The sequence below is a fragment of the Hyla sarda genome, chromosome 10 (assembly GCF_029499605.1).
Source record: "Hyla sarda isolate aHylSar1 chromosome 10, aHylSar1.hap1, whole genome shotgun sequence".
Lineage (NCBI taxonomy): Eukaryota > Metazoa > Chordata > Amphibia > Anura > Hylidae > Hyla > Hyla sarda.
Genome location: NC_079198.1, coordinates 54,376,335 through 54,403,976, shown reverse-complemented (window position 1 = coordinate 54,403,976; position 27,642 = coordinate 54,376,335).

The window sequence follows — 27,642 nt, the reverse complement described above, 5'->3', positions numbered from 1 at the left end:
AATCTGGGTGACATCTATGCTGCCTAATCTGAGGGACAAGTATGCTCCTAATCTGAGTGACATCTATGCTGCTTAATCTGGGGGACATGTATGCTCCTAATCTGGGTGACATCTATGCTGCCTAATCTGGGGGACAACTATGCTGCCTAATCTGTGGGACAACTATGCTCCTAATCTGGGGGAAATCTATGCTGCCTATTCTGGGGGACATCTATGCTACCTAATCTGGGGGACATCTATGCTACCTAATCTGGGGGACATCTATGCTGCCTACTCTGGGGGACAAGTATGCTCCTAATCTGGGGGACATCTATGCTGTCTAATCTGGGGGACAACTATGCTCCTTATCTGGGGGACAACTATGCTCCTAATCTGGGGGACATGTATGCTGCCTAATCTGGGAGACATCTATGCTGCCTAATCTGGGAGACAACTATGCTCCTAATATGGGGAAACTGATGCTTCAGGCCTTGGGCCTATAATTTTTTGAAGTTTAGCAGTAGCTAAATACATGCTTAACCCCTTCAGGACCAAGCCCATTTTGGCCTTAAGGACCGGAGCGTTTTTTGCACATCTGACCACTGTAACTTTTAACATTAATAACTCTGGAATGCTTTTAGTTATCATTCTGATTCCGAGATTTTTTTTTTTGTGACATATTCTACTTTAACATAGTGGTAAATTTTTGTCGATACTTGCATCCTTTCTTGGTGAAAAATCCATAAATTTGATGAAAAATTTGAAAATTTTGCATTTTTCTAACTTTGAAGCTTTCTGCTTGTAAGGAAAATGGATATTACGAATACATTTTTTTTTGGTTCACATATACAATATGTCTACTCTAAAATTGACGTGTTTTTACTTTTGGAAGACACCAGAGGGCTTCAAAGTTCAGCAGCAATTTTCACAAAATTTTCAAACTCGGTATTTTTCAGGGACCAGTTCAGGTTTGAAGTGGATTTGAAGGGTCTTCATATTATAAATACCCCATAAATGACCCCATTATAAAAACTACACCCCCCAAAGTATTCAAAATGACAATCAGTCAGCGTTTTAACCCTTTAGGTGTTTCACACGAATAGCAGCAAAGTGAAAGAGAAAATTCACAATCTTCATTTTTTTACACTCACATGTTCTTGTAGACCCAATTTTTTAATTTTTACAAGGGGTAAAAGGAGAAAATTTATACTTGTGTTTGTAGCCCAACTTCTCTCGAGTAAGCACATACCTCATATGTCTATGTAAAGTGTTCGGCGGGCGCAGTAGAGGGCTCAGAATGGAAGGAGCGACAAGGGGATTTTGGAGAGTACATTTTTCTGAAACGGTTTTTGGGGGGCATGTTGCATTTAGGAAGCCCTTATGGTGCCAGAACAGCAAAAAAAAACACATGGAATACCATTTTGGAAACTAGACCCCTCGGGGAACGTAACAAGGGGTAAAGTGAGCCTTTATACCCCACAGGTGTTTCACGGCTATTGCAAATGTAAAAATTATTATTATTTTTTTACCTAAAATGCTTGTTTTCCCAAAAATTTTACATTTTTAAAAAGGGTAAAAGCAGAAAATACCCCTAAAAATTTGAAGCCCAATTTCTCCCGATTCAGAAAACACTCCATATGGGGGTGAAAAGTGCTCTGCTGGCGCACTACAGGTCTCGGAAGAGAAGGAGTCACATTTGGCTTTTTGAAAGCAAATTTTACTCTGGGGGCTTGACACATGGCATACCACATGGCATACCATTTTGGAAACTAGACCCCTCGGGGAACGTAACAAGGGGTTAAGTAAACCTTTATACCCCACAGGTGTTTAACGACTTTTGCATATGTAAAAAAAAACAAAAATGCTTGTTTTCCCAAAAATGTAACATTTTTAAAAAGGGTAAAAAGCAGAAAATACCCCCAAAATTTGTAACACAATTTCTCCCGAGTACGGCGATACCCCTTATGTGACCCTAAACTGTTGCCTTGAAATACGACAGGGCTCCAAAGTGAGAGCGCCATGCGCATTTGAGGCCTAAATTAGGGACTTGCATAGGGGTGGACATAGGGGAATTCTACGCCAGTGATTCCCAAACAGGGTGCCTCCAGCTGTTGCAAAACTCCCAGCATGCCTGGAGAGTCAACGGCTGTCCGACAATACTGGGAGTTGTTGTTTTGCAACAGCTGGAGGCTCCGTTTTGGAAACAGTGGCGTACCAGACGTTTTTCATTTTTATTGGGGAGGGGAGGGGGGCTGTGTAGCGGTATGTGTATATGTAGTGTTTTTTACTTTTTATTTTATTTTGTGTTAGTGTAGTGTAGTGTTTTTAGGGTACAGTCACATGGGCGGGGGGTTCACAGTAGTTTCTCGCTGGCAGTTTGAGCAGCGATAGAAAATTTGCCGCAGCTCAAACTTGCAGCCAGATACTTGCTGTAAACCTCCGCCCATGTGAGTGTACCCTGTACATTCACATGGGGGGGGGGACATCCAGCTGTTGCAAAACTACTACTCCCAGCATGCGCTGACAGACTGTACATGCTGAGAGTTTTAGTTTTGCAACAGCTGTAGGCACACTGGTTATGTATCACTGAGTTTGTGACCTAACTCGGTGTTTCACAACCAGTGTGCCTCCAGCTGTTGCAAAACTACAACTCCCAGCATGTACGGTGTATGGTGTACATTGACTGCTGAGAGTTGGAGTTTACAACAGCTGGAGGCACACCTGTCGTGAAACACAGGTAAAAAAAAAAAAAGTTTCGCAACCAGTGTGCCTTCAGCTGTTGCAAAAATACAACTCTCAGCAGTCACCGACAGCCAACGGGCATGCTGGGAGTTGTAGTTATGCAACCAGCAGAAGCACCACTACAACTCCCAGCATGCACTTTAGCTGTTTGTGCAAGCTGGGAGTTCTAGTTATACAACAGCTGAAGGTACACTTTTCCATAGAAAAAATGTGCCTCCAGCTGTTGCAAAACCATAAGTCCCAGCATGCCCATAAGGGAATGCTGGGAGTTGTGGTGGTCTGCCTCCTGCTGTTGCATAACTACAGCTCCCAGCATGCCCTTTTTGCATGCTGGGAGCTGTTGCTAAGCAACAGCAGGAGGCTGTCACTCACCTCCAACGATCCACGCCGGAAAGTCAGTCCCTCGTCGTCGCCGCCGCCGCCGCTCCTGGGGCCCCGATCCCAACATTCACGCCGGGGATCGGGGTCCCCAGCTCCCGGGGTGCACGTCCCGCACCCGCTCACATCCTCCGGAAGAGGGGCGGAGCGGGTGCGGGAGTGACACCCGCAGCAGGCGCCCTGATTACAGCCAGTAATTCCGGGTCAACGGGTCACTGGAGACCCGAATGACCCGGAATCGCCACAGATCGCCACAGATCGCTGGACTCAATTGTCAATCGCCGACATGGGAGGGCATAATGACCCCCCTGGGCGATATGCCGGGATGCCTGCTGAACGATTTCAGCAGGCATCCGGCTCCGGTCCCCAACCGGAGTGCAGGACGTATCCATACGCCCTATGTCCTGAAGAGGTTAATGCAAATGTCAACATTGATCTTTAAATGAAAGGGGTTATGAAACCCTCTTGGGTACTGTGAATGACTGCTCCAGACTCATTCTGTGTCTTTCGCAAACTACTTGCCTCCCTGGTGCCTCAGGCCTTGGGCCTATAATTTTTTGAAGTTTAGCAGTAGCTAAATACATGCTTAATGCAAATGTAAACATTGATCTTTAAATGTAAGGGGTTATGAAAACCTCTTGGGTACTGCAAATGCACGATCCAGACTCATTCTGTGTCTTTCAGGAACTACTTGCCTCCCTGGTGCCTCTGGCCTTGGGCCTTACATTTTTGGAGGTTTAGCAGTAGCTAAATACATGCTTAATGCAAATTTCAACAATGATCGTTAAATTCTCGGCGCTCTGCCAGGGCCTTTTCCTACCCCGCCTGGGCCGATCCGAGGAACTCACTAACTAACTCACTAACTAATCCAATCGCTTATAGCGACAGGCGGTGTGTACAAAGGGCAGGGACTTAATCAACGCCAGTCTAGGACCCTCACTTACTGGTAATTCCTCGTTTTAAGGTTAAATAATTGCAATCCCAGATCCCTATCACGAACTGGTTTCAGCGTGCAACATGCACCTGTCCTTGAAAGATAGAGACATGCTAATCCGTTCAGTGGAGCGTGGCTGCGGCCCTGGACATCTGAGGGCATAACACACCTGGTATTGCTTGATCTCACAATTGATCGTACAAAGGTAGGGGGTTATTAAAGCCTCTTGGGTACTGCTGAGGCCTACTCCTGACTGCTCCTGGTGTAATGTATGGGGTAATTAAACACTCTTGGGTAGTGTTTTTTTAAAATTATTTACTGATAATTTTATCGGTAATAAAATAGAATTTTCCAGTAGGCTAATCGTTACACAACGGAACTCTTGTTGCGTGTGATTTTTTTAATGAAAAAAAAAAATAATAATAATACAGACAGGGATTAACTCTGCTTCATCATTTGGGGCGAAAAAAGTCCTTTGGTGATCTGATCTTTTGGAGACAGATGCGCTTACACACATATTGAATTGGTTTTTGTAAAAAAATGTCAAACATAGTGTGGTTTATTATTTTTGAGAAGAATGTCTTTGGGTGGTCCACCGTCCTGCATTATAGAGTCTTGTGAACTGTTGGATATGCGCTTGTTCTTACACAAAGGTATTTCTTTAAAAAATTTCTAAAATGTTGTTGTTTTTTGGAGGGGATTGTGAAGCCTGGGTGTGTACTGGTGCATCAGCCAACTTCAGTCTGTGTCCTTCAGGCAATATATGGGTTCCTGATGCCGCAGAGGTGAGGCCTGGGTCTGGAAATTTCGAATTTTTGGATAGCGGGTGCTACCTATGAGAAATCTTTGTCAAAAATGTCATATATTGTGTTGTTTTTTTTTTTTTGGGGGGGGGGGGGGAATTGTGAAGCCCTGGTGTGTAGTGTACTAGAGCATCAGCCAACTCCACGCTGTGCCATTCAGCCACTAAATGGTCTCCTCTTGCTGCCAACATGTCCACGCTGTGTGATTCAGCCACTATATAGTGTCCTCATACTGCCAACACCTCCACGCTGTGCCATTCAGCCACTATATGGTGTCCTCATGCTGCCAACACCTCCACGCTGTGCCATTCAGCCACTATATGGTGTCCTCATGCTGCCAACACCTCCACGCTGTGCCATTCAGCCGCTAAATGGTCTCCTCATGCTGCCAACACCTCCACGCTGTGTCATTCAGTCACTATATGGTCTCCTGACACTGATGCCACCACCAGGCTCTGTCATTGTGCTGCTGTGCGGCAGTGATTCTAAGAGCGATGCCGGTAATTCTGAATAACAGTATTATTTCACTACCCCAGCACACTCCATATGCGTTTTTGGACACAGAAAAGTGTTCTATACCCCTATAGAGGCTGTATGTAGGCTAGAAATAGCCTTTTTTAATATTGATTCGCCGCAAACAAATTCGGATCAAAACAAACTTTTCGGGAAAACTCAGCGAATCGGCCGAATCGAATATTTGAAAAGTTTGCTCATTTCTACTAATGAGCATACTGAATAAGACATCTTTAAAAGTTGTTTTCTATTCTATCACAGACTGGCAGAAGGACATCCGGACTTGGTAGCAAACCTTATTGCATGATGAATATCGTGTTGTCACTAGGTATGTAGGGTAAAATCTAGTGACAGGTTCCCTACAAAGGGGTTATCTAGGTTTTTTTCTAATTTGTTTGAGGCATTAAAATATAAAACTAATGTTACTTACCTCTCCACTCTCCTGCTGATCCCTCTTTTCAGGATTCTGTTGTCACCCCGATCTTTTTGGAACAGACACCAGATGACTTCTGAAGCCACTCAGCAGCCTCAGGGGTAACAGGCCATACTTTGGGCATCATTGTTCAGCGAATATTATGTGATGTTTGCTTCAAAAAGACGACTGGGGGGGGTGCTGACGGAAACCTGAATTGGGGATCAGCACGGGATTGGTAGGGTAACTAACTGTTAGTTATTTTAATGCATATGTTGCCCTTTTAAAATATTAATAATAAAACCTGGATAACCCCTATAACTGCAGCTAGTCCCTCAATATGTCATGGCCACTGTTTTAGATAATTGTTCTTTTTTGTTCCTGTCTTCAGCAAATTGCCCACCTGTTTGTATACTTTGTCTTGAAACAAAAGCCACTCTCTGTGCAACAACAGCTGTAAATCCTCTATACCACAAGCCGTGCTAGGATTTACAGCAAGCGTAACACTGTTGGTGTAGTTAAAGTAGTTTAGCCCCTTTTTCTGCTTGGACATTGGGCTGGCACAAGAAGAACAGGTGTGTTACTAGCTACTCAAAGGACAGACATTCATTAATGTTTATTTGTTAACCAGCAAGCACATGTTACTGACTGTCATGAAGCTTTAACATGGGTCTGGTGATTACTTTGACAAATGCAATGTATGAGTGCAGTATCTGTCACTTTTGATTTTTTAGAACAGAGATAGCTCTTTAATTCAACATAACTCTAAGGCTATTATCACATGCAGTAATTAGTCAGTAAAGGCTTTGTTCTCTGTATTTTGGGTCCATTCCTGGGTTTGGCACAAAAAAAAAAAAAAAAAAATTATGACAGATTCCCTTTAACCCCTTAAGGACTCAGCCCTTTTTTGCAATTCTAACCACTATCACTTTATGCATTATTCTGATTCCGAGATTGTTTTTCTGTGACATACTCTACTTTAACACAGTGGTAAATTTTCATCATTACTTGCATCCTTTCTTGGTGAAAAATCCCAAAATTTCGTGAAAATTTAGCATTATCCTAATTTTGAAACTCTCTGCTTGTAAGGAAAATGTATATTCCAAATAAATTATATATTGATTCACATGTACAATATGTCTACTTTATATTTGCATCATGAAGTTGACATGTCTTTACTTTTGGAAGAAATCAGAGGGCTTCAAAGTTCAGCAGCAATTTTCCACAACATTTTCAAAATAGGAATTTTTCAGGTATCAGTTCAGTTTTGAAGTGGATTTGAGGGGTATTCTTATTAGAAATACCCCATAAATGACCCCATTATAAAAACTGCACCCCCAAAAGTATTCAAAATGACATTCAGTAATATCTAACCCTTTAGGTGTTTCACAGGAAAATCAGCAAGTTAACCCCTTCAGGACGGAGCCCATTTTGGCCTTAAGGACCGGAGCGTTTTTTGCACATCTGACCACTGTCACTTTAAACATTAATAACTCTGCAATGCTTTTAGTTATCATTCTGATTCCGAGATAATTTTTTCGTGACATATTCTACTTTAACATAGTGGTAAATTTTTGTCGATACTTGCATCCTTTCTTGGTGAAAAATCCGTAAATTTGATGAAAAATTTGAAAATTTAGCATTTTTCTAACTTTGAAGCTCTCTGCTTGTAAGGAAAATGGATATTACGAATACATTTTTTTTTGGTTCACATATACAATATGTCTACTTTATGTTTGCATCATAAAATTGACAGGTTTTTACTTTTGGAAGACCCCAGAGGGCTTCAACGGTCAGCAGCAATTTTCCGAGTTTTCACAAAATTTGCAAACTCAGTATTTTTCAGGGACCAGTTCAGGTTTGAAGTGGATTTGAAGGGTCTTCATATTAGAAATACCCCATAAATGACCCCATTATAAAAACTACACCCCCCAAAGTATTCAAATTGACATTCAGTCAGCATTTTAACCCTTTAGGTGTTTCACACGAATAGCAGCAAAGTGTAGGAGTAAATTCACAATCTTCATTTTTTATACTCACATGTTCTTGTAGACCCAATTTTTGAATTTTTACAAGGGGTAAAAGGACAAAATTTTTATTTGTATTTGTAACCCAATTGCTCTCGAGTAAGCACATACCTCATATGTCTATGTAAAGTGTTCGGCGGGCGCAGTAGAGGGCTCAGAAGGGAAGGAGCGACAAGGGGATTTTGGAGAGTACGTTTTTCTGAAATGGTTTTTGGGGGGCATGTTACCTTTAGGAAGCCCTTATGGTGCCAGAACAGCAAAAAAAAAAACACATGGCATACCATTTTGGAAACTAGACCCCTCGGGGAATGTAACATGGGATAAAGTGAACCTTAATACCCCACAGGTGTTTCACGACTTTTGCAAATGTAAAAAAAAAAAAAAAAAAATTTTACCTAAAATGCTTGTTTTCCCCCAAATTTTTTATTTTTAAAAAGGGTAATAGCAGGAAATACCCCTAAAAATTTGAAGCCCAATTTCTCCCGATTCAGAAAACACCCCATATGGGGGTGAAAAGTGCTCTGCTGGCGCACTACAGGTCTCGGAAGAGAAGGAGTCACATTTGGCTTTTTGAACGCAAATTTTTCTCTGGGGGCATGCCGCATTTAGGAAGCCCCTATGGTGCCAGAACAGCAAAAAAAAAAACACATGGCATACCATTTTGGAAACTAGACCCCTCGGGGAACGTAACAAGGGGTTAAGTGAACCTTTATACCCCACAGGTGTTTCACGACTTTTGCATATGTAAAAAAAAAAATTTTTTTTTACCTAAAATGCTTGTTTTCCCAAAAATTTTACATTTTTAAAAAGGGTAAAAGCAGAAAATACCCCCCAAAATTTGTAACACAATTTCTCCCGAGTACGGCGATACCCCATATGTGACCCTAAACTGTTGCCTTGAAATACGACAGGGCTCCAAAGTGAGAGCGCCATGCGCATTTGAGGCCTAAATTAGGGATTGCATAGGGGTGGACATAGGGGTATTCTACGCCAGTGATTCCCAAACAGGGTGCCTCCAGCTGTTGCAAAACTCCCAGCATGCCTGGACAGTCAACGGCTGTCCGACAATACTGGGAGTTGTTTTGCAACAGCTGGAGGCTCCGTTCTGGAAACAGTGGCGTACCAGACGTTTTTCATTTTTATTGGGGAGGGGAGGGGGGCTGTGTAGGGGTATGTGTATATGTAGTGTTTTTTACTTTTTATTTTATTTTTTGTGGTAGTGTAGTGTAGTGTTTTTGGGGTACAGTCGCACGGGCGGGGGTTCACAGTAGTTTCTCGCTGGCAATTTGAGCTGCAGCAGAAAGTTTGCGGCAGCTCAAATTTGCAGCCAGATACTTACTGTAATCCTCCACCCATGTGAGTGTACCCTGTACGTTCACATTGGGGGGGACATCCAGCTGTTGCATAACTACAACTCCCAGCATGCCCGTTGGCTGTCGGTGACTGCTGAGAGTTGTAGTTTTGCAACAACTGTAGGCACACTGGTTATGTATCACTGAGTTTGTGACCTAACTCAGTGTTTCACAACCAGTGTGCCCTCAGCTGTTGCAAAACTACAACTCTCAGCAGTCACCGACAGCCATCGGGCATGCTGGGAGTTGTAGTTATGCAACCAGCAGATGCACCACTACAACTCCCAGCATGCACTTTAGCTGTTTGTGCAAGCTGGGAGTTGTAGTTAGACAACAGCTGAAGGTACACTTTTCCATAGAAAGAATGTGCCTCCAGCTGTTGCAAAACCATAAGTCCCAGCATGCCCATAAGGGAATGCTGGGAGTTGTGGTGGTCTGCCTCCTGCTGTTGCATAACTACAGCTCCCAGCATGCCCTTTTTGCATGCTGGGAGCTGTTGCTAAGCAACAGCAGGAGGCTGTCACTCACCTCCAACGATCCAGACGCTGCAGGTCAGTCCCGCCGCCGCCGCTGCTCCTGGGGCCCCGATCCCAACATTAACGCCGGGGATCGGGGTCCCCAGCACCCGGGGTGCACGTCCCGCACCCGCTCACGTCCTCCGGAAGAGGGGCGGAGCGTGTGCGGGAGTGACACCCGCAGCAGGCGCCCTGATTGGTCGGCCGGTAATCCGGCCGACGAATCAGGGCGATTGTGAGGTGGCACCAGTGCCACCTCACCCCTGCAGGCAGTCAGAGACGGCCCCGAACAGCCAGTAATTCCGGGTCACCGGGTCACTGGAGACCCGATTGACCCGGAATCGCCGCAGATCGCTGGACTGAATTGTCCAGCGATTTGCGGCGATCGCCGACATGGGGGGGCATAATGACCCCCCTGGGCGATATGCCGGGATGCCTGCTGAACGATTTCAGCAGGCATCCGGCTCCGGTCCCCAACCGGCTAGCGGTGGGGGCCGGAATTCCCACGGGCGTATGGATACGCCCTCGGTCCTTAAGGACTCGGGATTCAGGGCGTATCCAAACGCCCTATGTCCTGAAGAGGTTAAAGGAGAAAATTCTAAATCTTCATTTTTTAAACTCGCATGTTCATGTAGACCCAGTTTTTGAAATTTTACAAGGGGTAAAAGGAGAAAAAGCCAACCAAAATTTTTAACCCAATTTCTCTCGAATAAGGAAATACCTCATATGTGGATGTCAAGTGCTCTGTGGGTGCACTACAAGGCTCAGAAGGGAAGGAGCGATTTTGGTGAGCGGGATTTTGGAGAGTGAGTTTTTCTGAAATGGCTTTTTGGGGGTATGTCACATTTAGGAAGAACCTATGGTGCCAGAACAGCAAAACAAAAACAAAAAAACATTGCATACTTTTTTGGAAACTACACCTCTCAAGGAATGTAACAAGGGGGCCGCTGAGCCTTAACACCCCACAGGTGTTTGACGACTTTTCGTTAAAGTTGGATGAGTACATTTTTTTTTCACTAAAATGCTGGGTTTTCCCCAAATTGTACATTTTTACAAGGAGTTATAGGAGAAAATGCCCCCCAAAATTTGTAACTCCATCTCTTTTGAGTATCAAAATACCTCATGTGTGGACGTCATGTGCTCTGCTGGTGCACTACAATGCTCTGAAGAGAAAAAATCACATTTGGCTTTTGGAAAGCAAATTTTGCTGAAATGGTTTTTGGGGGGCATGTCGCATTTAGGAAGCACCTATGGTGTCAGAACAGCAAAAAAAAAAAAACACATGGCATACTATTTTGGAAATTAAACCCCTCAAGGAATGTAACAAGGAGCAGAGTGAGCCTTAAAACCCCACAGGTATTGACAAATTTCTGCTAAAGTTGGACGTGAAAATGAAAAAAATTATTTTTTCACTAAAATGCTGGTGTTACCCCAAATTTTTCATTTTCACAAGGGGTAATTGGAGAAAAAGCCTCCCAAAATTTGTAGCCCCATTTCTTCTGAGTATGGAAATACCCCATATGTGGATATAAAATGCTCTGCGGGTGAACTCCAACGCTCAGAAGAGGAGCGCCATTGAGCTTTTGGTGAGAGAATTTGCTTGGAATAGAAGTGGGAGGCCATGTGAGTTTACAAAGCCCCCCATGGTGCCAGAACAGTAGACCCCCCACATGTGACCCCATTTTGGAAACTACACCCCTCACAGAATTTAATAAGGGGTGCAGTGAACATTTACACCCCACTGGCATTTGACAATTCTTTGTAAAACTGGGCTGTGCAAATGAAAAATAACATTTTTCATTTTCACGGACAACTGTTCCAAAAATCTGTCAGACACCTGTGGGGTGTAAATGCTCACAGTAACCCTTATTACATTACGTGAGGGGTGTAGTTTCCAAAATGGGGTCACATGTGGGGGGTGGTCCACTGTTCTGCCACTATGGGGGCTTTGTAAACACACATGGCCTTCAATTTCAGACACCTTCTCTTGCCAAAAGCCCAATGGCACTCCTCTTCTGAGCATTGTAGCTCGCCCGCAGAGCACTTTACATCCACATATGGCATGTGTTCTTACTCAGGGTTACAAATTTTGGGGGGCTTTTTTCCTATTCTCCCTTGTGAAAATGAAAAATGTAGGGTAACACCAGCATTTTAGTGAAAAAAATGTTTTTAACGAAAATTTGTCAAACACTTGTGGGGTGTTTAGGTTCACTATACCCCTTGTTACATTCCTTAAGGGGTGTAGTTTCCAAAATGGGGTCACATGTGGGTATTTATTGTTTTGTGTTTATGTCAAAACCGCTGCAAAATCAGCCACCCCTGTGCAAATCACGAATTTAGACCTCAAATGTACATGGCACGCTCTCACTTCTGAGCAATGTTGTGCGCCCGCAGAGCACTTTAAGCCCACATATGGGGTAGTTCTCTACTCAGGTTCATTTTACCGCTTGTGAGAATTAAATATATGGGGCAACACCAGCATGTTAGTGTAAAAATAAAAAAAATGTTTACACTAACATGCGGGTGCATACCCGAACTTTACCTTTTCAAAAGGGGTAAAAGGAGAAAAAGCCCCCCAAAATTTGTAACGCAATTTCTCCCGAGTACGGAGATACCCCATGTGTGGCCCTAAACTGTTCCCTTGAAATATGACAGGGCTCCGAGGCAAGAGAGCACCATGCGCATTTGAGGCCTAAATTGGGGATTTCAATCCGCCACAAAAATACCCTACGGCAGTGTTTCCCAAAAAGGGTGTCTCCAACTGTTGCAAAACTCCCAGCATGCCTTGACATGCCTTGCTCTCCGGCAATACTGTGAGTTGTTGTTTTTCAACAGCTGGAGGCTCCGTTTTGGAAACAGTGCCGTACAGGACATTTTTTATTTATTTTTATTTGAGGGGGGGGGGGTACTGTGTAGGGGTATGTGTATATGTAGTGTTTTACTTTTTATTTTGTGCAGTGTAGTGTTTTTAGAGTACATTCACATGGGCGGAGGTTTACAGTGAGTTTCTCGTTGGGAGTTTGAGCTGCGGCGGAAAATTTGCCGCATCTAAAACTTGCAGCAGAGCTCGCTGTAAACCCGCCCGTGTGAATGTACCCTGTACATTCACATGGGGGGGGAACCTACAGCTGTTGCAAAACTACAACTCCCAGCATGTACAGTCTCCCATTGCATGTTGGGAGTTGTATTTTTTGCAAAAGCTGGAGGCACACTGGTTGCAAAACACCGGATTAGGTCTCCAGCTTTTTCAAAACTGCAACAATCAGCATGCATTGACAGTCGAAGGGCATGCTGAGAGTAGTAGTTTTGCAACAGCTGGAGGCACACTGCTAAAACTCCTAGCATACCCTTTGGTAGTCTGTGCATGTTGGAAGTTGTAGTTATGCAACAGCTGGATGCACAAGCACTTTATTAAAAACTTATTAAAAGTTAATTATAAAAAAGAAACATTTCCTTAAAAAAAATAATTTCCCATCCCTAATGCATGCTTTTTTTTATTATTATTATTATTATTAGTTTTTTTTTTTTTGGTACCCAACACATTTTGAAAAAGACACCAAAGGGGCCAAAAATGCAATTTCAACTGAAATTCAAAAATGACAAAAAACGTCAGACACAGGAAATTGCACTGGCGTTTTTTCTAGCATTTTTTTCAGTGAAAAAAGTGGAATCCTGACCTAAAGGCAAATTTATATGTGTTTATAAACAAGAAACAATGCACCATCCACTTTCTTATTTAACCCCTTAAGGACAATGGACGTACTCCTACGCCCCTGTTTCCAAGTCCTTAAGGACCGAGGACGTAGGAGTACATCCGGAGCCGGTGCCCGATACCTGCTGATATCGATCAGCAGGCATCGCGGCATATCGCCCAGGGGGGTCATGACTCAGCAGATTGCTGAACAATTCATCCCAGCGATCTACGGCGGATTCCTGGTCAGTCGGGTCTCCAGTGTCCCGGTGACCCGGAATTACTGGCTGATAGCCATAGCCAGCAGGGGTGAGGTGGCACTGCTGGCACCTCACGATCGCCCTGATTCGTCGGTCGGTTTACCGGCCGACCAATCAGGGCACCTGCTGAGGGTGTCACTCCCGCACCCCTCTTCTGGAGGACATGATCGGGTGCGGAAAGAGGACCCTGGCAGCTGGGGACCCCGATTCCCGGCGTCCCTGTTGGGAGGCACATTTTTTCTATGGAAAAGTGTACCTTCAGCTGTTGTATAACTACAACTCCCAGCTTGCACAATCAGCTAAAGTGCATGCTGGGAGTTGTAGTGGTGCATCTGCTGGTTGCATAACTACAACTCCCAGCATGCCCGTTGGCTGTCGGTGACTGCTGAGAGTTGTATTTTTGCAACAGCTGAAGGCACATTGGTTGTGAAACACTAAGTTTGTTACCAAAGTTAACACTGAGTTAAGTAGCAAACCAGTGTGTCTCCAGCTGTTGCATAACTACAATCCCCAGCCAAAGTAGTATGCATCCAGCTGTTGCATAAATACAAGTCCCAGCATGCCCTTCCACTGTCTGTACATGCTGGGGGTTGTAGCTTTTGCAACAGCTGAAGGCACACTGGTTGCAAAACACTACCAAACTTGGTGTTTCACAACCAGTGAGCCTCCAGCTGTTGCAAAACTACAACTCCCAGCATGCACTGATAGACCGTACATGCTGGGAGTTGTAGTTTTGCAACAGCTGGATGTTTCCCCCCCCCCCCCCCCCCCCCCCAATGTGAATGTACAGGGTACACTCACATGGGCGGAGGTTTACAGTAAGTATCCGGCTGCAAGTTTTAGCTGCAGCAAGTTTTCTGCCGCAGCTCAAACTGCCAGCGAAAAACTACTGTGAACCCCCGCCTGTGTGACTGTGCTCTAAAAACAATACACTACACTAACACACAATAAAAGAAAAAGTAAAAAACACTACATATACACATACCCCCACACAGCCCCCCTCCCCAATAAAAATGACAAACGTCTGGTACGCCACTGTTTCCAAAATGGAGCCTCCAGCTGTTGCAAAACAACTACTCCCAGTATTGCCAGATAGCCACTGACTGTCCAGGAATGCTGGGAGTTTTACAACAGCTGGAGGCACACTGTTTGGGAATCACTGGCGTAGAATACCCACCCCTATGCAAGTCCCTAATTTACGCCTCAAATGCGCATGGCGCTCTTTCGCTTTGGAGCCCTGTCATATTTCAAGGCAACAGTTTAGGGTCACATATGGGGTATCGCCGTACTCGGGAAAAATTGTGTTACAAATTTTGGGGGGTATTTTCTGCTATTACCCTTTTTAAAAATGTTACATTTTTGGGAAACCAAGCATTTTAGGTAATTTTTTTTTTTTTTTTTACATATGCAAAAGTCGTGAAACACCTGTGGGGTATAAATGTTCACATTACCCCTTGTTACGTTCCCCAAGGGGTCTACTTTCCAAAATAGTATGCCATGTGTTTTTTTTATTTTTTTTTTTTGCTGTTCTGGCACCATAGGGGCTTCCTAAATGCGGCATGCCCCCAGAGCAAAATTTGCTTTCAAAAAGCCAAATGTGACTCCTTCTCTTCTGAGGCCTGTAGTGCGCCAGCAGAGCACTTTTCACCCCCATATGGGGTGTTTTCTGAATCGGGAGAAATTGGGCTTCAAATTTTGGGGGGTATTTTCTGCTATTACTCTTTTTAAAAATGTTAAATTTGGGGGAAACCAAGCATTTTAGGTAAAATTTTTTTTTTTTTTTTTTACATATGCAAAAGTCGTGAATCACCTGTGGGATATTAAGGTTCACTTTACCCCTTGTTATGTTCCCCGAGGGGTCTAGTTTCCAAAATGGTATGCCATGTGGTTTTGTTTTGCTGTTCTGGCACCATAGGGGCTTCCTAAAGGTGACATGCCCCCAAAAACTATTTTTCGCTCCTTCCCTTCTGAGCCCTCTACTGCGCCCGTCGAACTATTTACATAGACATATGATGTATGTCCTTACTCGAGAGAAATTGGGTTTCAAATACAAATAAAAATAATCTCCTTTTTACCCTTTGTAAAAATTCAAAAATTGGGTCTACAAGAACATGCGAGTGTAAAAAATGAAGATTTTGAATTTTCTCCTTCACTTTGCTGCTATTCCTGTGAAACACCTAAAGGGTTAAAACACTTACTGAATGTCATTTTGAATACTATGGGGGGTGCAGTTTTTATAATGGGGTCATTTGTGGGGTATTTCTAAGATGAAGACCCTTCAAATCCACTTCAAAAACTGGTCACTGAAAAATAGTGAGTTTGAAAATTTTGTGAAAAATTTAAAAATTGCTGTTGAACTTTGAAGCCCTCTGGTGTCTTCCAAAAGTAAAAACTCAAATTTTATGATGCAAACATAAAGTGGACATATTGTATATGTGAACCAAAATTTTTTTATTTTGAATATCCATTTTCCTTACAAGCAGAGTGCTTCAAAGTTAGAAAAATGCAACATTTTTATTTTTTTCATCAAATTTGGGGATTTTTCACCAAGAAAGAATGCAATGTACCACAAAAATTTAGAGAGTAGAATATGTCACGAAAAAACAATCTCAGAATCAGAATGATAAGTAAAAGCATTCCAGAGTTATCAATGTTTAAAGTGACAGTGGTCACAATTGCAAAAAATGCTCTGGTCCTTAAGGTGTAAATCTTTATATATCATTATCATGCATCTATAACGTAACAAGTCCTTATTTACATGTTAAAGGGATATTCCAGGATTTTTTTTTTATTTGACTATGCTACAGGGGCTGTAAATTTAGTGTAGTTCATAATATGGTGTCTGTAACTGTGTGTGACGGTTTTCTCACAATTTTTCTGTGATTTTCACTTCAATATTTATTTTTACCAGTATACAAAATGACTGTTGTCTCATATTTTTCCCAGGTTGCAATGCGGCCGAGACCTGACTCACTATTCAGCTGATGACAGGGAGCCTGTCTGTTTTGGAGGGTGGAGGGATCACTTGGTGGGAGATAGATCAATCTGCAACAGCTGTAGGAACCCTGATGGAAAACCACACTGATTTGAATGGATGCAGCTCATTTATGTTCCAATGGGTGGGGTTGCTGATGTGTGGGAGGGAGGAAGATGGAATTGTGGGATTTGTAGTCAAAAAAAGAAAAGTCAGACAGGAAATACCAGTTTACAAATAGCTAGCCACAGTGTTAAGGTAATCTCACAACATAGCCATTTAGCCCCAAGACAAGCGCATATCCTCCTAAGCATGTCCATTACTGTCTGCCAGGAACGTACTAAAATCACCTTATGGTGGATAACCCCTTTAAGTGCCAAACTTACAAGGTAAACTCACTTTACTTCAATCATTTTTCTGAGTTTTTTTGTGGTATCATTCATGCCTTAAGAGCACAGTGAAGATACAGGGGGTGATTTAGCAATACCTGTGCAGAGAAAAAGATGACCAGTTGCACATAGCAACCAATCAATTCACTTCTTTCATTTTTAAAAAAGGCCTCAAATTAAGGGTTAATGAATGGAAATTGAAAGAAGTATAGTTACTAGCACAGACTACAAAGTGGAATTTCTCTTTATGTTTTCCTTTTGTCTTCTTTTTCCCTACTACCCCTTATATTATTTATAAAACCTAGTCAAGGCTGGTATGGCTTGCGCTGATATGTTGGGAACTGCCCGGCATTCCCCTATGTGGACGTAATATGGGCATCCACCCCATGTGTGTGATATGCGAGTGGTGAATCTAAGGATAGATTTACCAATGAGTCTGAGTGTGAATGAGTGTGGATGCGTAGATGTAGAATGCATGAGTATAATCCCACCCCATCATAGCTTCAACTTGCTCAACTTTCCTAAAAGATCTTATCTTTTAGGAAAATATCAGTCACCTTGTCCAAAGACTAAACCATTAACAAACGGTGAAGGGTATTGACGTTATTAACCCTAAACTGCAAAGGTTTGAATACCCCCATCAAAACATCAAAGGTATGGAAAGAAGCATAAACACTAAAGGCAGACATTTTATGTCTGCAAGAGACTTATCTTAGATTAGAAGATGCCCATAGACTATGTCATAAAGATTTTCCATACGTTTATTGTCACGTACCTGAATGCGGGCTGTCACGAAACTGGATATGGATCCTCTACCTGTGTGGCTGATGACCCGGACCGTATCAGGGAGTGTAGTCTAAGGTGCCGCTGGTCTTCACCAGAGCCCGCCACAAAGCAGGATGGATTTGCTGCGGCAGGCGACAACGTAGCAGGAAGGTCAGGAAACACGGGTAGGCAGAACAGGCAATGGGAATGCTTTCTCTTAGGCAATAAGCACTGAAGATCTGGCAGGGGGCGTGGGAGGTGCAAATAACTTATAACATGGTGACAGGTGAATTCACTAATTATGGGTGCACTGGCCCATTAAATTTCAAAGCTCCGGCGCGCGCGCCCAAAGGGATGGGAGTCTGCGCGCCGGGGCTGAGAGGAAGCAGCTGCAGGAGTGAGGTAAGAGACGGGCCGGGATTCACATGTGGGCGCGTCCCGCAATGCGAATCCCGGGCCCCGCCGGCGGTCGGGGACACGAGGACGCTGCGCTCACGGCCGGTGTCTGTGGCCGGAGCACAGTATGTTACAGTACCCCCCCTTTTGTCTTCCCCTCCTTTTACGGCTCAAGAATCTTTTGAAACAATCCTGATCCAGGATGTTATCCTGTGGCTCCTAAGACCTCTCTTCTGGCAGAAATGTCCTTTTTAGTGAAGCAGTTATAGATGACTGGTTTCAGGAGGGAGACGTGGAAAGATTTTGGGATCTGGAGGGAGGCAGATGTAGCGAATAAGCCACGCCAAATAGCGTAGTCCGAGTTTATAGCAAGGTACTCTGAAGCGGATATATTTAGATGCCATACCTTGTCCCCGGGTGAAAATTCAGGAGGAAGACGCCTTTTCTTGTTCGCTTGATATTTCATATGGGTCTTCTTCCAAATGGCGGTGAAGTTCCGTACTAGTTCACCAGCCATAGGGACTCCGGAGGAAGAAGTTAAGGGTAGAGGAGGACGAGGATGAAGTCCATAGACTATATAGAAGGGTGAAGTTCCTGTGGATTCGGTATCCCTATGGTTGTACGAAAAACCAGCCCAGGGTAGAAAATCAGACCAGTCGTCATTTCGGGCAGAGACAAAGTGGTGAAGATAAGCCCCCAAAATCTGATTCACCCTCTCAACTTGACCATTAGACTGAGGGTGATAGGCAGAGGAGAAATCCAAATTAACTTGAAGTTGTGAACAGAGTTCCCTCCAGAATTTGGAGACGAACTGGACTACTCGGTCAGAGACAATATGTGTCAGCAATCCATAGGGACAGAAGATGTGGAAAAGGAACAGTTTGGCTAGTTGTGGTGTGGATGGTAACCCAGGCAAAATGAGCCATCTTAGAAAATCGGTCCACAACAACCCAGAAAACTGTATTGCCGCTAGAAGAAGGAAGATCCGTAATAAAGTCCATTGCAATGTTAGACCAGGGCAGATCAGGAACAAGCAAAGGATGTAGTAGACCGGCAGGCTTGGCGCATGGTGTTTTGTCCCGGGCACATACAGAGCAAGAACGTACAAAGTCCATGACATCCCGTTTCAGAATGGGCCACCAATACTGTCGAGAAATTAGTTGCAAGGATTTATAGATACCAGCATGACCTGCCAACAGAGAAGAATGACCCCATTTCAAGATCCAGAGTCTCAAACATGGAGAAACATAAGTCTTCCCAGGGGGAAGATGCTGAAGTCTAGAAATAAGTCGATCCGGAGGGACAATATGTTGCTGATGGGGTTCCAGGTCTTGTACCTCAGAAGATCTAGATAGAGCATCAGCCCGAAGATTCTTCTCTGCTGGATGAAAATTAATAAAAAAGAACCTGGAGAAGAACAGGGGCCAGCGAGCCTGACGAGGATTGAGAAGACAGGCTAACTGAAGATAAAGCAAGTTCTTGTGATCCATATAGATGGTTATTGGATGCATAGAGCCCTCTAAGAGATTATGCCATTCTTCCAAGGCGAACTTGATAGCCAGGAGCTCTCGATCTCCTATAGTATAATTTCTCTCCACTGGTGAGAAGGTCTTCGAGAAGAATCCGCAAGTCACAGTCTTACCCTTGAAAGATCTTTGTGACTGCTCCTGCACCAACTGAAGAAGCATCCACCTCTAAAGTAAACGGCGTGTCCGGATCAGGTCTTGACAACACCGGAGCAGATGCGAAGGCAGACTAACTTTTTGAAGGTTTCTTCAGCCCTGGAGTCCAGACCTTAGGATTGGTAGCTTTTTTGGTTAGAGATACAATGGGGGCAACCAAGGTGGAGTAGTGGGGAATAAACTGTCGATAGTCATTGGCAAAGCCAAGGAAGCACTGAATCGCCAGCGGATAACTTGTTAGGATCCATTTGTAGTCCTTGACTGGTAACAATATATCCCAGAAACAGAAGGCTGGTCTTTTCAAAGGTACACTTTTCTAGCTTTGGGTAGAGTTGGTTGTCTCGGAGACGCTGCAGAAGGAGAATGGGTGAGTGGATGAGGATGTCATCCAAATAGACAGCAACACAGGAGTAGGGAAGGTCTCAAAAAATGTCATTGACAAACTCCTGGAAGACTGCTGGAGCATTGCATAGTCCGAATGGCATCAAGTATTGAATGCAGATTTCCAATCATCCCCTTCTCCTATTCGAATTAAGTTATAGGCACCTCGAAGATCCAATTTGGAGAAAATCCTGGCACCTCGCAGACGGTCAAACAAATCCGAGATTAAAGGAAGGGGATAATGGTTTTTAACTGTAATTTTATGCAGTACTCGATGCAAGGACGCAACGAGCCATCTTTCTTTTCCACGTAGAAGAACCCAGCTCCGGCAGGAGAAGAGGTCTTACTGATAAATCCTTTCTGTAGGTTCTCCTGGTTATAGGTTGACATGGCCTGGGTTTCTGGAACAGACAAGGGGTAGATACGGCCCCTGGGAGGTATGGTATGGGCAGCAAATCATTTGGACAATCGTATGGACAATGTGGAGGCAAAACTTCAGCTTGCTTTTCGCTGAAGACATCAGCAAAATCCTGGAGAAATGAAGGTAAACAGGGTAGAGGTCTAGACGAAGGTTCCAACTTGGTCACACGTATGTGAATGAAGTGATAGTTGCAGTACGGACCCCAGCGAAGGACTTCTCTGGTTTTCCAATCCAGCTGTGGGGCAATGAGCTGCAACCAAGGTAGACCAAGCAAGAGAGGTGACGTACAGTGTGGGAGTACGTAGAAGGTCAAGTTCTCTCTATGGAAGACTCCGACCTGCATCAACAGGGGTTCTGTGCAGTATAGCACGGTACAGTCCATTTTTTCTCCATTGACCGTAGAGATGAACAGAGGTTTCAGGAGGCGGAAAACTGGCAGACGATACTTATGCACTAGAGAGGCATCAATAAAGTTTCCCGCAGAGCCAGAGTCCAGGAAGGCCAGAACTGAGAGGTTCTCTTTGGAGGGAAAAAGAAGCTGAACTGTCAAATTTAAGCATGGAGAGGAGGAAATAAAACCTAGGGAGGCCTCTCCAGCAATCCCTAGGTGCGATCATTTTGTCCCTGAGGACAAAACTGAATGTGGATCCTCTACCTGTGTGGCTGATGACTTGGACTGTATTGCGGAGCGGAGTCTAAGGTGCTGCTGGTCTTCACCAGAACCCGCCACAAAGCAGGATGGATTTGCTGCGGCAGGTGACACCCAGGTCGCTACCCCCGACACGGCTCGACCACACAGTTAACTGGGCAAAGCGGGGTACCGGAGGATGTGTCCGGGAAACCCGCTGCTTGTAATAGCGTGTGAACGCACCCTCACAGGGGATCCGTTTCTTCATTCTCTACCTTGTTGTGTGCTTTGAAAGCAACAGTACGAGGACAAATTATTAGTCAGATGATTTTCCATAAAAACATATAAGAAGCGGCTCTCGGAGTCAGTAGTGGCAGAACTACACAGACAAAATAAGGGGAAATATGCCTCAGGCCTCAGGAATTACGGATATAGTAGAAGTAGTATGGACTTACATAAACATGATTTAGCATTGAGCTCAATGAGACTCAGGTTCTATTGGCAAGCTAACAGACCGGGGAAATTTTTGGGCAAAGCAAGTAAAAAAAAAAAAATAATAATTGACATACAAAACCAAATTACATACTTAAATTCTCCATCCGGGGGTAATGCCTTTGCCTCTTATTATGAAAAGTTATATAACTTTAAGGATGATCAGACAACTCCACAACCACAGGAAGTAGATATTGATTCCTTCCTTACCAAGGTTTCCTTGCCACGACTACCTGAGTCTCTTGGAATTTATTTCACAACACCCTTTACAATTATAGAAGTCAGTCATGTTATTCGACAACTTAAAACAGAAAAATCCCCTGGCCCAGATGGTTTGGTAAATGAAAAAAAAGATAGCACCCCTCCTTTTGGAGCTCTTTAATAGGATATTGGATTCAGGCTCCATCCCTAAAGAGATGATGGAGGCAGTAGTTACAACCTTCCCAAAAATGGGAAAAGATTCCACGGAACCTTCTCAGTTTAGACCCATATGATTATTAAACGGAGATTTAAAATGATATGCTCCCCAGTACTCCCGGAATTGGTGGGAAATGATCAGGTCAGGTTCGGAAAGAGATGTCAAACCCTGAATGGGACCAGATGATTCTTGAATGTTATAAGTGAAGCAGTGCTCAGTCTGGTGCCTTCTCTGCTCCTCTCTGTGGATGTGGAGAAATCATTCGACCGTGTACACTGGGGTTATCTTCATGCAGTGTTGGAGAAATTTGGACTTCCAGAGGCCTTAAATAAGGCAGTAATGGCATTGTATTCAGCACTATCGGCGAAGGTCTACACTGGGGACATTTGTCCCCTCTCATTTTTGTGCTGGCCATGGAGCCAGATATATCGGTTTGTTTGCTGACGATGTGCTTTTATCCTTGACAGACCCTAAACAGTCACTCAAATCATTAACAGAACTATTGATGACATTCAGCAAGGTGAGCTTTTATACATTTTGTGTTCAGGGCTTCCCACTCGTGCTTGTGATTACAGCAATACATACGTACCAGTATGGAAAACATTGCACTAAACATAATGGTAAGATTTGTGCCCAATGACCGCGACGGAGGGCACACCTTTAGAGGGCATACCCTGTAATGGATAATTTGAAAAAGAAGGAGGGTTATGTCAGTAACAACAATTGCGCAGTGCATCCCCCTGCAGACGTGGCAGGTATAACTGGTATACAACAGCCTGAATTGTGATGTTGTTTCTCTGAAGACGTGTAGTAACAACAAATGCGCATTGCATCCCTCTGCAGACATGGCAGGTATAACGGGTATACAACCGCCTATGTATAGTGATGTTGTTGCTTTGAAGACGTGTCAGAAAGCAACATTTGCGCAGAGCATCCCCCTGCAGACATGGCAGGTATGACAGGTATACAACTGCTTGAGTGTCAAGCTGTTGATTCTAATGACAGTAAGTCCACAGATCGTGCCGCTGCAACCATGACGAGTGCAATGAAATTCACAACTACTTATGTCTCTTTTGATCCAAATGCTGAAAGGCCTATCACATACGTGGGATGACAGCCGTGGCTTAATCTAATTTATGATGTTATGAACTTAACAAGTGTGTGTGTGAATTTGATGCCCGTAAATGGTCACATAAGCCCGACTGATATAGCTAAAGTGATACGTGTGACTGAACAGTGTGAAAGAACACTGGATTATATCAATCTCCCAATATGCCAGTACAATCCTGTGTATTCCTGGAATGATGCTATGTGATTTCGTAATGCAAACACTATGAGCCTATGATCCATATGGATGCTATGCACCTATATATCCTGTAACGCATGTACTGTTGTGCATGTACCGTTGAAAAACGTGAAAAAACCCGTGAAATATATCTAGCAAGTATACCATATGAAGGATATGAGCAAATATCTTGAGAGCTGTGATTGTATGTGCAGAATACTACTCAACGGACAGATCACTCTGCAGCCTGCAGCAGCCTCAGGACCCCCCTAGGCATTGCCACGGGATGCCTGCTGAATGATTTCAGCAGGCATCCCTTTTGATCACCGCCCAGTGAGCGGTGGTGAGCGGAAATACAGGGTACAGGTACGCCCTCCGACCTTAAGTACCTGGACGAGAGGGAGTACCTGTATTCCCTCTGTCCCCAACAGGTTAATGCTTAAAGTGACAGCGGTCACATTTGCAAAAAAAATTCTGGTCCTTAAGGTCAAAATGGGCTTCTTCCCAAGGGGTTAATGGGGACTGAAAATACCATCTGGTGTGGCTTACTTTGAACTGAAAGCATGCTTGCCATTGCTGCTTTGCGGTACTGTTACAGTTTTGTATGTGTTTTTGCAGCAAATGGCTGAAATTATGGTAAAAATTATGTGATTTGAAAAACTTTTCCCAACAGTTTCAGAAAATTGTGGTTCAAACATGGCAGTACCGCAAATAAAACACAGATGTAAATACAGCCTAAATATAGGCAAATACTTTAATTACCTTCTTAATAAATATATATCTTTTAGCATGTTAAAATCTTTTTGGGGGGATTTTTACTTTTTTAGTAGGCATGCTCTCACTCGCCTCATTATTGGATTCTGATTCTGATTAGAGATGAGCGAATCGAAGCAGACAATCCCGAATTCATTACGAATTTCAGGATTTATTTGATTTGCAACAAATGCAAGAATTGCCGTGATTCTAATGCGCAAATCTCTTGATTAAACTCATTTTACAGCGTTCCAGGCTCCATGACACCTAAAATGGAGGATCCACATGTCAGTACATGGGGCAGGGGATGCTGGGAAGGCAGAAAGGCAAGGTGGGAAGGGAGGTAGGCGGGATAACCGTGAATCACATGCAGGGTGCAGCCTATCAGCATTCATTGACCCCTGTGATGTCACAGCCCTATATAATCGACAGCTATTTTGCGGCTGCTCATTTCATGCCATACACTGCAGAGAAATAGGACGGAGTGAGTGCCTCTGTGTGTTACACAGACACACTGAATTGTTTATAACGCAGCGTTCCACTTCCAACTGATAGTCACATCAGTGTTGTGGCAGAACAGTGCAGTGCTTTGCTTGTTCTCACTGAGAAGGATTTTTACACCAGTCATTAACCTCCCAGTCACTTTATTCAGCATTTTATCAGAGAGGAGCAGATAGCTTTTCATAGCCTCATACATATCAACAAGCTGCGTTAACTTCATGAACCGTATCAAAGGAGGCAGGAATTATTTTTTTAGCACAATTCTGTGTATTTTTCCCACAAGAAATCATCTGCTGCTTATACTAGTCTGTAGATGGTATAATAGCCAGCAGTGCACACCATTTTTAATAATCTGTGACAGAGTGCAATTTTGGGTGCAATACACATTTTTCTTTTTTTTGTGGTGCTGCACTGTTGTGTCCTGCTGCTGTGCAAAAATGTGTTTTTTCAGCAGACTGTAGTGCAGTTTTTCTGCCCTTATAGGTGCAAACAACATACCTACATCTAAGTAGTGTACCATTTTGTACCTATTAATCTGTCAAGGGCCTACATACTGTGAAAGTTCAAGCAAAAATAATCACCAGCTGGTGTTTTACTAAATAAGTTTTCCAAGTGTACTGTAGTGCATTTTTTTCCCTCATACGTGCATACCACATACCTACATCTAAGTAGTGTACCATTTTGTACTTGTTAATCTGTCAAGGGCCTACATACTGTGAAAGGCCAAGCTACAGTACTCACCGGCTGGTGTTTTACAAAAATACAGAGCTTTTTTTGGCATATTGTAGCTAATTTTTCTGTCTTAATCAGTGCATACCAAATACATAAATATAAGTAGTGAACCATTTAGTACCTGTTAATCTGTCAAGGGCCTACATACTGTCAAAGTCCAAGCAAAAGTAATCACCAGCTGGTGTTTTACGTAAATATGTTTTCCAAGTGTACCGTAGCGCATTGTTTTGCCCTCATACGTGCATACCACATACCTACATCTAAGTATTGTACCATTTTGTACCTGTTTATATGTCAAGGGCCTACATAATGGGAAAGTCCAAGCAACAGTACCCACCGGCTGGTGTTTTACAAAAATACTGAGTTTTTAGGCATATTGTAGCGCATTTGTCTGCCCACATCATTGCATACCGCATACGTTCATCTAAGTTGCGTACCATTTAGTACCTGTTAATCTGTCAAAGCCTACATACTGTGAAAGTCCAAGCAAAAATCACCTGCTGCTGTTCTAGAAAAATACTGTCTGAAGAGTAGTGAAGCCTATTGTACTTCCCTCATATATGCATTAAAGGGGTACTCCGGTGCTAAGACATCTTATCCCATATCCAAAGGATAGGGGATAAGATGTCTGATCGCGGGGCTCCCGCTGCTGGGGACCCCCGTGATCTTGCACGCAGCAACCCATTATAATCAGTCCCCAGAGCATGTTCGCTCCGGGTCTGATTACTAGCGATCATGGGGGCCGGAGCATTGTGATGTCACGGCCCCACCCTCGTGTGACGCCACGCTCCGCCCCCTCAATGCAAACCTATGGGAGGGTGCATGACAGCTGTCACGTCCCCTCCAATAGGCTTGCATCGAGGGGGCAGAGCGTGACGTCACACGGGGGCGGCGCCGTGACTTCACAATGCTCCTGCCCCCGTGATCGCTAGTAATCAGACCCGGAGCGAACATGCTCCAGGGACTGATTATAATGGGGTGCTGTGTGCAAGATCACAGGGGTTCTTAGCGGCGGGACCCCCGCGATCAGGCATCTTATCCCCTATCCTTTGGATAGGGGATAAGATGTCTTAGCACCTGAGTACCCCTTTAAGTATGTCAGTCAGAGAAGTGCCTGGACGTGCACAGGGGAGTGGCAGAGGCCCAAATCCTTGAGGCAGAGGTCGCAGCAGACTAGGGGTGAGTGGCAGCAGGAGTCGCAATGAGAGGCCTGAGCTCCCGATATCAGCTAATGGTCGTGTCTCGACCAGCAACCCATCTGCCATCGTCGATTCGTTAACATGGCCATCCCCTTCATCACAAGTGACATCTGACACCCTCAGGCAACATTCATTGGGTTCCTCAGACACAACCCTCAGTTGACATGGCCCTGGAGCAGTCTCTGTCCTCCCATTGTCTCTGTCCTATGCTGTTCCCTCTCCTACAGAAGTATCTTATGCTGTGGGTTCAGCTCCACTATTCACTGAGGACGATCTAATTGAGGACAGTCAGCAGCTACTGCGCAGCCAAGAAGGGGAGGAGACATGCGCCGCTTCCCCCGCTAGGCGGGCAAGTAGTGATAAGGTCTTGCCAGGGTTCAGGGTCCTGAAGCAGACACAATTAAGGAACCTGAGGAGGACATCAGTGACGTGCAGACACAACTCGATGATGATGAACCCGATCACAATTGGGATCCGGGTGCAGAAGGGGCTTCATCATCATCAGGAGAAGAGAGTTGCAGGTTGCCCATGAGGCTGCAGCTGAGCCAACAAGGCAGTAGCATGGTCGGCAGTCAGCATGGTGGCAGAAGTGGAAATTCTGGAGCCAAGCAAGCCCAGGGGGTGACCACCTGCTTCGCCGCAGCCTACCTTTCTGGAAGGTAGTGGAACAGGGGTTCCTGGAGACGGCGGCAGTAGCAGTCAATTAGTGCAGACTGTTGGTGGGAAAATCAGCTATTCAGAGGTGTGGCAGTTTTTCATCAAGAATCCGGAGGAGGTTCACATAGCTATATGCAAGATATATTGGCAGAAGGTGAAGCATGGCCAGGGTCCCAATGTTGGCACCACAGCCCTGTAGCAACACATGCTTCACCACCATAAAGCGGCCTGGGAGAACCGTGTCTCTGATGTAGTAGTCCATCCTGCTGCATCACCCAGCGGCCAGCCGCTCCCTCCTTCAGTCAGCCAAGGCTCCACCACCTCAGCCAAAGAGAGCTGTGTGTCATACCCTCCTTCTATCGC